This window comes from Capsicum annuum, unplaced genomic scaffold, assembly GCF_002878395.1.
Source record: "Capsicum annuum cultivar UCD-10X-F1 unplaced genomic scaffold, UCD10Xv1.1 ctg4331, whole genome shotgun sequence".
Taxonomy (NCBI): Eukaryota; Viridiplantae; Streptophyta; class Magnoliopsida; order Solanales; family Solanaceae; genus Capsicum; species Capsicum annuum.
Window position 1 is genome coordinate 26665 of NW_025850773.1, and position 13384 is coordinate 40048.

Sequence of the window (13384 nt, forward strand, 5' to 3'; positions counted from 1 at the left end):
GACTGACGGAATAGTACTACTATCTAAGAATTTATTGAGATCATGAGATTTCTGAGATTTCCTGAGTCACATGACTGAGATCATGAGATTTCTGAGATTTCTGAGATCATGTCTTAACTGAGATATCATGATAACGTGACATGGCTCTAGGCACACAGCTATATTTTTTGGGTACAAGTACCCCAGGACTCGATGGAAGGAAACTGACACACATAACTAACTTGATCATAAAAATAGAGTTCACAATTCACCATATCATAAGTAGGGAATTTCACACTAAGCATAGTTCTCAACATCTTACGTATTGAAGGGAAATTCATACAACATGTCTATACTTGCAAAGCTTTAATATCATGCTCAATCCATATCACAATAATGACGCATATCAATTACGTGGAATTCATGTGAAATCATAAAGCATAGAGCATGGACTTGTCATTTAAGCACTATTAAATCATGGAACATGAATTCTATCATCCTAGGCTTTTTATCAAACACTTTACATTCATTCTTTTAACTTAGGTGTGTTCTTGAATCTCACCATATTAAACCACATAAATATCATGGGTTTCAACTAACAAACACATATACTTCATGAAAAAACCTTTAGATATCATCTTGAAACTTAAACAACAATCATCATCATGTACATGGTCATATCACAACAAGACAATCAGAATATAATACTTAAAACATGGTTCTTGAGATCTATGAACAAAATGGATCCATAGATGAACACTACGCATACCTTAGAAGGAAGATTCTTGATGATTGATGGAGAAATTTGCTTGAACTTGAATCCCCAATTGAAAACCCTAATGTGTTCTTAAGAGAATTTTAAGAGAAAGAGTATGTTTTGGTGAAATAAGGGCTTAATTCCATGTTTATGGAATATATATAGGGGTGGAAAGATGACCCAAATACCCCTCTAGATGCGTCATTTGATTTCTGTGAAAATTACCCGATTTGAGCCCCCAGCATGACGCGGAGATATCGTGTTACCCCCTGTTTGTGACCTGGAAACTCACCGCGATGTGGTGGAATTATAGAGAGACACTGGAAATTGACAAACCTCATTTTGACTTACGGCGTGATGCGCCACTGACTGAAATGACGCTGTTGAAACTTTAAATCGCCATAACTTCTTCACTGGGTGTCCGTTTTAGGTGAATTTGGTATCAACGGAAAGCTTATTCAATTCTCTACAATTTGGAGGGTATAAATCTTCCATAATAACACCTATAAACCAAGTTATGCTCATTCAAAGATGACCTATGTGAAATCACATACGAAAACTTGGTGGATTAAAGAGTTCTTAGCTTGGCTTACTCTAAGTGACTCTTATGAACATGCTTAACACATCATAAGCTCTATTATCACTAGGATAGTCATCCTAATTCATGTAATCCAATATGAATCACAGGATAGGGGGTTTCATGTGTAGGAACAACAACTTATTTTCTAGCTTAGAAATATACGGGGTATTACAATTTTGATATTAATTCACGCCCTATTGGTGAGAAGGAGGTATCACTTTCCTTAGCTTCATTTTGTCCCAACTGAGATTGTTTAGGAAGTTCTTCCGAATCAATCTGTACTCTAGCCATTTTTGTTGGGTGGTCAGAATTTGATCCACTTTCAGTTTATTTTCTTTTGGGAGACATCTTTTAACTACAAATAATAGAAAAATAAATAATACATTGCATTTGATGTTTGCATAATTTTTTAAAAAAAGATAAGATAAATTTCAATAAATTACTCTACGCCACATTACAAAAAAATTCTTCAATGGATAACACATTAGTTGGAACAAATGGGGAATCTGTTTGAAGACCTATTTAATATCTCCCAACAGATCTTTCACCTGTTACAATAGATGGACCACTAACACCACAACCAATACCACCAAGACCACCACTAATGCTACCAATACCAAAATCAAGACCACCGACACCACCACCAAAAACATAAATACCGACATCAACAACAACATTCACCAACAACACCGCAAACACCATCTAACAATGCCACAACAGTCAACAAAACACTGATAAAAATAAGGATTTTCTTGGGTGCTTCCTACTTTTTTAGCATCAAAACACAAAATTGTTAATCCATTCTCGAAGATAATACTACTAAAAATCTTATTTTTCATCATTAACTAAAAGCCCTAATTTTTAGAATAAAAAACAAATGTAGAACTCTTCTCGAACTCTGTTACCTTAGAAGACAGAAAATAATGGATACAAGCAAGAATAAAGTCACAAATAACAACTATGTGGTCGGAAATAGGAAGAAAATCGATATGTTTTGAAGGGTTGAGCAATATGTTGAGTAGTTATTGTCTGTATTTTTGAGAGAGAGAGAGAGAGAGAGAGAGGAGAGAGAACTTGAGATTTGAATTGAGGAAAAGTTTTTCCCGCAAATAGATGATATGTTGTATGGGTTGATTTGTAATTTTGGAAAAGAATGACAAGCTTTGAAATTGCTAATTTGTCCGAATTGATCATAATTAATTTTTAAAATTTCTAAAGATATAGTTTTTAAAATATTAAATTAATGAGAACTCATTTCAACTCAGAGTTATCGATTGACGACCTGGGTCGGGATAAAGGCAATACCAACATCATGCAATTGCAATGACTCAATTGAAGCTGTTGTTAACCTTATGAGCTTATTCATTCATCCCTACTTCCATCTAAATCAATTTAGGTACTATTAATCTTAACATTAAGTTAATGAGAGTTAATTTTAAATCAGAGTGATCAATCAACGACTCGGGTCGGGATGAACGCAATACCAACATCATGCAATTGCAAAGACTCAATTGAAGTTGTTGTTGACCCTATGAGCTCATTCATCCTTAGTTCCACCTAAATCAATCTAAGTAATATTAATATTAACATTAAGTTAATAAGATCTTATTTCAACTCAGAGTGATCAATCTGTGACTCGAGTCGGGATGAATGCAATACCAACACCATGCAATTACAATGACTCAATTGAAGTTGTTGTTGACCCTATGAGCTCATTCATCCCTAGTTCCACTCAAATCAATTTAGGTACTATTAATCTTAACATTAAGCTAATGACATATTATTTCAACTCAGAGTGATTGATCTACGACTCAGGTCTGGATGAGCGCAATACCAATACCATGCAATTGCAATGACTAATTGAAGTAATTGTTGACCCTATAAGATCATTCACCCTTAGTTCTACCTAAATCAATTTAGATACTATTAATCTTAATATTAAGTTAGTGAGAGCTCATTTAAACTTGGAGTGATCGATCGACGACTCGGGTCGGGATAAACACAATACGAACACCAATTGGAAAGACTCAATTGAAGTTGTAGTTGACCCTATGAGCTCATTCATCCCTAGTTCCACCTAAATCAATTTAGGTACTATTAATCTTAACACTAAGTTAATGAGAACTCATTTCAACTCAGAGTGATCGATCGATGACTCAGATCGGGATGAACGCACTACCAACACCATGAAATTGCAATGACTCAATTGAAGTTGTTGATGACCTTATGAGCTCATTCATCCATAGTTCCACCTAAATCAATTTAGGTACTATTAATCTTAACATTAAATTAATGAGAGCTCATTTCAACTAAGAGTGGTCAATCAAGGACTCGGGTCAGGATGAACGCAATACCAACATCATACAATTGCAAAGACTTAATTGAAGTTGTTGTTTACCCCATGAGCTCATTCATTCATCCCTAGTTCTACCTAAATAAATTTAGGTACTATTAATCTTAACATTAAGTTAATGAGAGCTCATTTCAACTCAGAGTGATCGAGTACAATACCAACACCAATTGCAAAGACTCAATTGAAGTTATTGTTGACCCTATGAACTCATTCATTCATTCATCCCTAGCTCCAACTAAATCAATTGCAATGAAATTTGTTAGAACAAACGACTGAGCTATTGGAAATTTCTAACAGATATTTATATTTGTTGCAATAGATGACATATCTGATTTAATTATCAAATAGACATTTGCATCTGTTATGATAGATCACTAAGCTATTGGAAATTTTCAAACAAATATTGATATCTATTGTAACAGATGATATATCTGATTTAATTATCAAATGGACATTTGCACCTGTCCTCACAGATAACTGAGCTATTGGGATATTTAAATAGATATTGATATCTATTATAGCAGATGACATATCTGATTTAATTATCAAATGGAAATTTGTATTTGTGATCTATTGGGATTTTTAAACAGATATTTATATCTATTGTAACAGATGATTGTGCTATTGGGATTTTCAAATAAATATTGCTATCTGTTATAACAGATGACGTATCTGTTAGAATTTTTTTTTTCAATTTTAAAGCACTTTGTCCGAGTAGATAAAGTAGTAAGTACTAAAAAATGTGGCAAAAAATGAAGAGTTTCTTTTTCTTGGATAACTCAAAAATGAGTTCATTGAGTAGTCTTATCTTGTCTTTTCAATGTCACTAGTCTTCCACGTGCCCCTCAAATTATTAATGAATATTAATTATATTAATTAATGAATATTGAAAAACCCACATCTACGTACACAATACATCTAGAATTATCTCATCTCTTCTTCAGTTTCATCCCTAAATTTATTTTATTCATCTGTCATCTTTTTCTTTCTCTCCTCTTTAGGTTAGGGTTATCACAACCTTTTTTCTCTCTTTTCTCTTCTCTTTCACATAAAGATCCTTTCAGATCTAAACCTATCCATACCTTTCCTTAGCTAAAATTGTTGTTTTGATTCTCTTTTGACATTAAGGTATGATTTACTATTGCTCTTTCATTCTCGTCTTCTTCTTTGCAAATTATTTACATCTATTTTTTTTATTTAATTACCATTTACCCATATCATATTTATTTAAAAAAATTGAAGGAACTTTTAATTTTTATATAAACGAATCGATAATTTTTATTATAATATGCGAAAAAAGTATTTTGTTGGGAGAAGTTTAAAAACCTTGTTGGCAGTATCATTTTTTTTGTATGTATTTTATTTGTTTCTTTGTTGTTTATGATGTTATTGATGTTGTTGGTAGGGTTGGGGTTGTTGGAACTTGTGGTATGGTGTCTTTGATGGTGTTGGAACAAAGGATGTTGCTTCTTTGTTGTTGATGGTGTTGGAATAAATGTTGTTGTTTCTTTGTTGTTGATGTTTTTTATTTGTTGTTTCTTTGTAGTTTATGCTGTTGTTGATGTTTCAACAGACGGAGCAACTATTGGAACAAATCAAACCACCAGGAAGGCTGGTTTGATGTATTCTAACAGACTCCACATCTGTTGCAACAGACTCCACATCTGTCGTAACAGACTCCACATTTGATGGAACAGACTCCACATCCGATGCAACAGACTCCACATCTGATGCAACAGACTCTACGTCTATTGCAACAGATGAATAATATTTTTCTGTGACATTAATTTTTTTCCTCTTCTTTGTAGATATAAGGAACTGAAATTTGATCAACTTTTGCCCGACTATTAGGGGTGTACAAACCGAAGAAAAAAACTGACTTATGGTTTGGTGTTGGAGAAAAAAATTGATCATTCTTGGTTTGGTTTGTTATTAGCAAAAATAAAATCAAACCGAACCGACATAATAAATATATAATTTAATTTCTTATACGTAAAAAATATTACTTATAATCTACTTTCTAATTACTTTTATTACTTTTTTATAATAAGAAAATAGATATATATTCTTGGCCTTTAATTATAATATTTGTCCATTAGTAACAAATTAATACAAAGCTCAATTTTAATATAAAAACCTAAAACTCTTCAATTGTTTCACTTTAAATTTTACTTTGCAAGTTTTCAGAGAGTTCTCATTATTTCCTCATCTTACTTTTCTCATTCTCCTCATTATCAAGTTGTAATTTCGGTTTTTTCTCTTCTTTATTTTTTTTTTCTTATGGAATATGTTATAGTTAATTATTTTATGGAGTTAAGATTTTAATAAGTTGTCTCCAATTCTTCATTCTTTAGTAAGCTCACATTTTATGTGAAGGGAACTTTCAGATAAGCTACTATGACTAGTGACTTAGAAATTGAACCACCGGGTATCCACATAATATTGCTTTGAGAGATAGTAGTTTAGACGTCTTAGTAATTTGCCAACTTAATTTTTATTGGAACTACTCTATGACCATTGTTTTTTTATATTTTTGGTAAAAATATTTAATTTTTTTTTCAATCACATTATAATTGTAAAAAAGTCAAAATAACCAAAAAATAAAAAAAACTGAAATAAAAAACCCGACTATATATTTGTTTGATTTGGTTTATAGATTTAGAAAACCGATGTTATTGGTTTGGTTATATTTTAATGAAAAATCGAACCAACCCGACCTAGGTACACCCCTACCGACCATCACAAGAGGCTGCAGTAAAGATGGGTTCGAAGGAATAAGCTGCATGCAAATGGAACCACTTCATATCTGGGAGGTATGTATTATTGATACTATTATTGTGTAAACACACATAGAGTACACTGATTTTGTGAATGGTATTTTTACCGATTATTCATAGACCATTCAAACAAGATATCTGCAATTTTACCGTTAAGTTTGGTAGGTCCGAACTGATAAGGATGAGGGACCATGAATATGATTCTGATACTCTGTTAAGATTTAATGTCGGTTGTTGATCATGTTTATTTGTCAAGCATTATGAAGGGATCTAGTTTTGGTGTCATTGTAAAGAGATTCAATAGCGATTGGACTAACTTTTAAGGTGCATCGGACTCTGAGAAGGCTTTTGAAGCCTAGCACTGCATCTAACAAGAATAGAAAACCAATATAGTTATTGCCCTAGCCTAAATTTATATGGTTGGGTTTCTCGGGGTGATGATTATATGATAGAAGGTGCGGTAGGAGAATGCCTTCGAGGGAAAATGAGTGGTTGATGAAAGACTATATTATCTGAGAGCTAATTGAAGAGGATACATAGGGTAGAAAGTAACTTCTAGCGAATCTGGCCGATGAAATTATCTTAAAACATGAGAAATCTGTATCAAGTGCAAATATGAAAGTATATTCGGTAATGAAAAATCCATCTGTTGTTTTGCTAAGAGAAAAATAGTGTAGATGGTCACTTTGCTAGGGAGTTGTGATTAGGTAGCATGGTCGGGATTATCACCTAGATAGAAAATAGCAAAACACCAAGAAAGCCACCTTAAGGGAATCGAGGGTTAAAATATTGTACAGTAAGTCTAGAAAACTTCCGCCAACAACAAATCCAGTTAAAGTAAGGAATCTAAACGAAGATGATAACTTTTGAATTTTAAATTGCATCTCATGCCTTCTTGTTTGTGGTTTCGATTAGGTCTACTGCTGTTGACCTGATCGGAACCACAAACGAGATTGAAAAGCAAATTGAGTATCATTACTTCCTTAGCAATATGGTTATAATTGATTGTGTTTTATAGTCTTAGCATGCTTTCAACATATTTTGGAGAAGATCAAAGGCTTGCTATAGTATGTGAATTTCGCTAATTTTCTAGTTTGCTTCTAGCTTCTGATTCTGTATTTAAGCTGGTCGTTGCCATCTTTGAATTTGGTATAGAGTTCCTGATCTTTTGTGATCTCGATCAAGAACACCATGTTCGAAGTTGTGGCATTCTAGAAGCCCTTTAGAACACTTTTTTTAGAAGCCTTAAAAGATAAATGTATGGTCGCTGTGTATGTTTATAGGTCATAATGTGTTGATGCACACTCAAGATGTGGTCCCAACCGTTGAACAACTCACTTTTTATCAAGCGTTGCTCAATGCGTCTTGCTCAACCAACCTTCAAGGAATTTGATAAATTAATAAGCAAGGAGTTATATAACGTTTAATATAAATCACATCTACCAAGCCTATCAAACGTTACATAACTCCAGGTTCTTTATCCTATCAAAAAACTTTGCTCGAGTTAGTGCACAAATGAAATGAGCTCAATATCTCAACCTTTCTACTGATCGTTCTTCTCCAATATAGATGACAAGATATCTACCATAAAAAAGTCTACACCGTCGCCAAAAATACTTGCCAGGGCATAAGTCTTCAGAAGGCATCAACAGTAATCTCTCAATATCAAGTGATATTGAGAGATTCCTAGTCATGCCTTCCCAAGACTTTCTCTACAGCAAGAATTTTTGCTGATGACAAGATATCCGCCATGCAAAAGTTTACACCATCAGTAGAAATTCTTGCCAGAGTGAAAGTCTTCAGAAGGCATTATTAGTAATCTCTAAACATCAAGGAGGTCCTGTACGAAAGTTTTCAGAAGACATTCGAAAATAAAGAAGTTTTCAGCAATGAATACACATAATTACCATCAACAACCTCACCAGATAGAACATTCATCTACCATCCTTGGAACACCTGATAAAGCTAAAGTCACAGTCTTAAATTAATAATTTAGGATGACATGAGAAGGAGCCAACCAATCCATACCTAAAATAATTATCAAAATCAACCATATCCAACAGAAGTAAGTCTACCAAAGTTTCATGCCCAACAAAAGTCACAACTCAATAATGGTACAATCGATCCACCACTAAAGAATCACCTGCCGGGTTAGATACACGAATAGGCATGGAAAGAGGCTCACTAATAGAATCAAAACCCAAAGTAAAATATACAGACACATAAGATAAAATCCATTCGGGATCAAATAATACAGATGCAGGTCTGAAACAAACGGAGACGATACATGTAGTCACAACATTTGAAACCTCTACCTCAGGTCTGGCTGGTATAGCATAACACTGCCCACGACTACAACTGGTTGAGTAGCCTCACAATCACTACCATAGGCTCTACCATCTTTATTTCTTGCACCTTTGGTAGAACACCTACTTCTCACAACTGAAATAGAAGTAGCTCTAAACATACAACGAGAACAGTCCTTGGCCACATGGCCAATTTCATCATACACATAGCAACCTCTACGACCAATCTCAACAAAAAAATGTACAACTGAACTCGAACGGCCACCCTGAACTACCGAACTAGATGATCCACCAATTAAACTCTATAAAATCACCTACACTGGCCTACCATAGTATCCACGAGAACCTTTAAAATCTCTACCTCGATAGGTTAGACTCCTGAACTCACCAAAATGATGCACTCTCTTGGCCCCTCCCTTAGATACATTAATAATACCCTCTATCATCATAGAATGATTCACAATACTATAAAGAGTAGCTCTAAGCACAACCATCTGAGACGTAGCCAATTGAAGGGAGACAACCAAACCATTCACAAACTTTTGAATCTTCTTAACCTGGAGGAAATGCTATCATAGGAATATCTGGACTGGGCATGGAAGCATGCCTTATACTAAAAAACTGTCATAGAGCCCTGCTCTAAATGATCAAACTCGTCCCACATATGATCTCTCAAACTGAAAGGCACAAATCTCTCCAGAAAGGCATCAACAAACTGATCCCATGACAACTCAGGAGCATCAAGAAACCTACAACTGACAAATGATATCTGCTAATTTCTCATAGCATCTCTCAACTGATATATAGTATAAGCCACAACATTCACTTAGAAAGAGTGAAACACAACTTAAAACACAAGGTATGAAAGAACTTTGCATGATAAAGAATAAAATTAGAGAATTTTTCTAAAGACATTTTATAGCTTCTAGAAGATAGATACGGATGCCTACGTACCAATCTGTCAGACTATATTAGACATCCCGTTCTTACATCGTTGAGACCAATGAAACTTGGCTGCTATGATACCAATTTGTAATGATCCAAAAATGAGGATCATGATGACACTTGTCGCAGCATACCTTGATAAGTAAGCCTATCACATAAATTGATACGAAAGAAAGAAAAGACAGAAATATCCTAAGGTAAGGCTTCTACAACGAAGTCAAACCATATAAGTAATCATAAAAATATGGAAAGAACTTATCCAAAATACCAATCATACCCAAAACTAGGTGTCAATAGCATAAGAACTACTAATACAATCCAAGAGTCAAATGCATCAGGAAAATAACCAAAAAGGAATAATATATGTCTCTGAATACTAATAAAGACATAACTACTATAGAAAGATAGAGGTGAACTTCAGACGCAAGAATGTCCAACTACTACCTTGGAAGCTCCAACAATCGCCCAAGTCAAGCAAGCTGATGCGCACTCGAGCTAGGACCTGTGCCGAAAGGGTGTAGTAGGCATGAGTACGGTCCACTTGTATTCAGTAGGTATCATAGGCCGATCAAGAAAAGCAGTAAATAAAGCATACAAAATATACACTAAGGGCACGTCACCTGTAGTAAAAAAATATCCCACAACGGTAGCCCATACTGCTTGCACTAACAGTTCTATTATATTTCACATATATTACAACAATACACCAAGATATAGAACACAACTATACATTATGTCAAATATAAATAGAACAAGAGAGAACATGTAGATACAAGATCATTAATACAAGCAAAGGAAGGTAAGACAAATATATAGATGACAAGTCAATAAGGCAATAAAACACAACATAAACACAGTAAAGTAAGTGTAATGTATATGATGACGATGATGATGAATGGGGTTGTCGCACAACCTCTAAGATTGTCGCACGATTTTCGTATACACCACGGAGGAAAATCTTCCGACGCAGGACCTATGGGGGGTTCGTCAACCTGTATACAATCCACATATCTCACATCACCATTCCAACATATCTCTTAGAAAGGGTTTTATAAGGTGTTACAATATCTTTAAAAAAGTGTTGCCAGTGTTTCTCAAATGTTACCACGGTGGTATCTATATTTCATGAATAAGTGTGATATGAAGATGTAATGCTCACAACCAATCACAATGAGTATTTCCACAACCAACCACATGATATATTTCCACAACTACGTGAGCCAATATCCACTCATTATTTTCACTTCATCCATGAATTTCCAATGTTTCATATGACAATAAGGTATGAATATAATCACAATACACCAATGATACCACATTAAGCATTTTAAAAAGGCAATGCAATTATTCACATGTATTCAAGGCTATCAATATCACATAGGACCCCACATGGTCACACATATCACATAATAACTTAATTTCAACAATTACATAACATATAGGCCCCCACACGAGCACATAAATAAATAGACATTTTTCATGATTATTTTCCACCCTTAACATGCATTGTATATCATCATTTACTACTCAGTCCATTCTAAAAGAGTTAAGCCATAACCTACCTCGAAAGCCGAAACTGATCCGCTACACTTGAACTCGCGATCTTACTTTTCACGAATGATTCAGAACTCTACTAAAAATATCAAATATGAAATCTATTTGTTAAAACAAAACCAACGACACCCATAGTGACTACTTTTGGTTCGGGATCGAAACGGATTCCCATAATGAATTTTCGAAAAAGAAGGGCAAAATCAGAACTTTAATTGAAAAAAATGTTTCCCATATTTTTAGAAACCTACATCTGAAAACCCAAGTTAAATTGAGTTAAAAATGAGGTTTAAATCAAAGAAAAATCATTTTTGAGCTTTACCGGGTAAAATCTTTGAAATCCAGGTTAAGATCAAGAATTAGAGTTGTTTTGAAGGTTAAATTTATGAAAAACTAGTAATTATAAAATAAAAATATTATTCAAGTGAAAATGAGTGAAAATGGGATTTAAAATTAAGCCCTAAGATTTTTGAAGTTCTGAGAAATTAATCAAGAAATTATTAAGAAAAGGGTGAATTCTTACCTTTAATCTGTAATAAAATCAAGAAAAATGTGTTAATCTAGATTTCCAAGCTCTCACAAACTTTTCTTTTAAGCTCCCACAATATTTTAGGGTTTAAATCTCAAGAGGCAAGATGAAAAATGAATAAAATGAACCCAAAAACTATTTATATAGTGCAGAAAAGCTGCACTAGTTGGGCAAAAAGCGGCAGATTTTCTATTTTAAATCCAATTTGAACTTTTATGGTGTGCCCGAGATTCGTTTGAAGTCCGATACAAACGAACTATACAACCATACTAAATTCGATGTTTTGGATGCGATGACGATATTAGATTTTCAAAAAAAAAAAGGTCGTTATCATAAAATTGACCCTCGAAATTTAAAATCATAATTTTCCAAATCGACGGTCGAAATGAGATTTAAAAGCCGTAAAATCATACCAAACATTCTAACATCCTAAAATTGATATTTCAGATCTACTGGTGAAGTCAGATTTTTCATCCAAGGTCATTTCGATTAAATGTGGGTCCCACACCCATATTTCCAATTTTCCAACTTTCCGACCAATGAATCGAAATGAGCTCGGGTGCATCGAGACCCAACCAAAAGTTCTACGTAGCCTAAAATCGATATTTCATAGCTGTTGATGTAGGCCGTTAGGTCCTCCGTCGCACGGATCAAAAGATATCCACATAAGTCCAAAATAAGGCTTTCGAAGCCATCAAAAACCACAATATTGGATAAATGATATCAAAATGCATCGAAAATCATGCCAATTACTCCCACACCCCAGAAATATCATAATGCAATTATAGGAAGGGGTAAAACAATCAAATCACAAAACATCACAAATTTCACATATTTTATCAAATTTTTAGGTTGTTACATCATCCACCAGTAAAAATCTAGTTCATCCTTGAACTAAGGCAAAAGAAATACCTGAATCAACAAAGAGCTGGGGACAAGAACTATGCATAACAGACTCAACCTCCTAAGTAGCTTCATCTACAGGTTGATGTCTCCACTGATCCTTAACCACAGGGATCACTCTAGAGCACCACCGCCTAACATCCCTAGCCAAAATGGAAACTGGCTTCTCCATAAAGAACAACCACTCACCTAACTGAAGTGACTCCCAATGAAAGACAGGAGACTCATCTGGAATAGAACGGCGAAGCATAGAAACATGAAAAACTGGAGAACATTTGATAGATCAAGGGGAAAAGCCAACTCATAATCCACATTACCAACAGTCTGAAGAATCTCAAATGGACCAATATACCTGGGGCTAAGCTTGCCCCTCTTCCCAAACCTCATCACACCCTTCATTGGTGAAAATCAAAGGAAAACATAATCACCAATACCAAATCTCAAGGCATGAAGTATACGATCAACATAACACTTCTGCCTACTTTGAGCCACTCTAAGTATATCCTGAATAGCCCTGACCCTATCCAAAGACTCACGAAGCAAGTCCGCACCTCGAGGTCTCACCTTAAAAACATCGAACCAACCTACTGGGGAGCGACAATGCCTACCATACAACGCCTCAAACGGAGCCATATCAATACTAGAATGGTAGCTATTACTATATGCAAACTTTGCTAAAGCCAAATGCTACTCCCACCGGCCAC